Raw genomic sequence first — 2,534 nt, forward strand, 5'->3', positions numbered from 1 at the left:
CCAGTGCCATAACACTTTACTTGACACCCAGTGCCATAACACTTTACTTAAAACCCAGTGCCATAACACTTTACTTGACACCCAATGCCATAACACTTTACTTGACACCCAGTGCCATAACACTTTACTTGACACCCAATGCCATAACACTTTACTTGACACCCAGTGCCATAACACTATACTTGACACCCAATGCCATAACACTTTACTTGACACCCAGTGCCATAACACTTTACTTGACACCCAATGCCATAACACTTTACTTGACACCCAGTGCCATAACACTATACTTGACACCCAATGCCATAACACTTTACTTGACACCCAGTGCCATAACACTTTACTTGACACCCAATGCCATAACACTTTACTTGAAACCCAGTGCCATGACACTTTATGGCATGGTCATAACCACATCATAATACTGTATGTCATAACCTGTCATAATATGTTCAAACATTGTCATGACCCATATATTTACACCTGTTGTGACATATATTGCATTATTTTATGACTGGTTATCAGACCTGCATAGAAGTATCAAAATCCACAAACCCAGAAATGAGTTTTTCCCTGCCAAGAAAATTCCTTTCGTTTAAGTTTGTTTTTTAAATCCTTTGTTGATGTTGTAATGAATAAATTAGTCATGTCTTTTTTCATCATATTTAAAATAATTTTCTGCCACTGTCATGGAGATTTATGACCATCCTGTGTTACTTTACTTGAACTAGGAAGACACTTTATGACAGTCAAAAAAGATTATGACTATCATAATCATATAAGCCAGATAGGCCTATCACGTACAGTACATGCCCTTTTAACAGTCATCAGTCAGAAAGAGGGTGTCTTGACCTGCTCCTGAAATCTGCTCCAGCATTCATCCCAGTCATCCACAACAGAGCTTTAGGGTAGGAGCATGTCTGACATCAATGTGTCCGCAATTACAATGATAATTTAATATATATACAATATAAACATACTGTTGACATGTAGGCTATGGTATGATGCAATGTTTTGCCTTGTGTGGTACGTTTTGTAGGTCCATGTTATAACAGGTTATGACAAGTCATATCAGCTGTTTTGACATATTATGACATGGTTATGACAAAGTCATATCAGCTGTTTTGACATATTATGACATGGTTATGACAAAGTCATATCAGCTGTTTTGACAGATTATGACATGGTTATGACAAAGTCATATCAGCTGTTTTGACATATTATGACATGGTTATGACAAGTCATATCAGCTGTTTTGACATATTATGACATGGTTATGACAAAGTCATATCAGCTGTTTTGACATATTATGACATGGTTATGACAAAGTCATAATGTGTTATGACATATTATGACATGGTTATTTTTTTTTATTTATTTTTTTATTTCACCTTTATTTAACCAGGTAAGCAAGTTGAGAACAAGTTCTCATTTACAATTGCGACCTGGCCAAGATAAAGCAAAGCAGTTCGACACATACAACGACACAGAGTTACACATGGAGTAAAACAAACATACAGTCAATAATACAGTAAAAAAAAACAAGTCTATATACAATGTGAGCGAATTAGGTGAGAAGGGAGGTAAAGGCAAAAAAGGCCATGGTGGCAAAGTAAATACAATATAGCAAGTAAAACACTGGAATGGTAGTATTGCAATGGAAGAATGTGCAAAGTAGAAATAAAAATAATGGGGTGCAAAGGAGCAAAATAAATAAATAAATTAAATACAGTTAGGAAAGAGGTAGTTGTTTGGGCTAAATTATAGGTGGGCTATGTACAGGTGCAGTAATCTGTAAGATGCTCTGACAGTTGGTGTTTAAAGCTAGTGAGGGAGATAAGTGTTTCCAATTTAAGAGATTTTTGTAGTTCGTTCCAGTCATTGGCAGCAGAGAACTGGAAGAGAGGCGGCCAAAGAAAGAATTGGTTTTGGGGGTGACTAGAGAGATATACCTGCTGGAGCGTGTGCTACAGGTGGGAGATGCTATGGTGACCAGCGAGCTGAGATAAGGGGGACTTTACCTAGCAGGGTCTTGTAGATGACATGGAGCCAGTGGGTTTGGCGACGAGTATGAAGCGAGGGCCAGCCAACGAGAGCGTACAGGTCGCAATGGTGGGTAGTATATGGGGCTTTGGTGACAAAACGGATAGCACTGTGATAGACTGCATCCAATTTGTTGAGTAGGGTATTGGAGGCTATTTTGTAAATGACATCGCCAAAGTCGAGGATTGGTAGGATGGTCAATTTTACAAGGGTATGTTTGGCAGCATGAGTGAAGGATGCTTTGTTGCGAAATAGGAAGCCAATTCTAGATTTGACTTTGGATTGGAGATGTTTGATATGGGTCTGGAAGGAGAGTTTACAGTCTAACCAGACACCTAAGTATTTGTAGTTGTCCACGTATTCTAAGTCAGAGCCGTCCAGAGTAGTGATGTTGGACAGGCGGGTAGGTGCAGGTAGCGATCGGTTGAAGAGCATGCATTTAGTTTTACTTGTATTTAAGAGCAATTGGAGGCCACGGAAGGAGAGTTGTA

This window comes from Oncorhynchus nerka, linkage group LG26 (genome assembly GCF_034236695.1).
Source record: "Oncorhynchus nerka isolate Pitt River linkage group LG26, Oner_Uvic_2.0, whole genome shotgun sequence".
NCBI classification, from domain to species: domain Eukaryota; kingdom Metazoa; phylum Chordata; class Actinopteri; order Salmoniformes; family Salmonidae; genus Oncorhynchus; species Oncorhynchus nerka.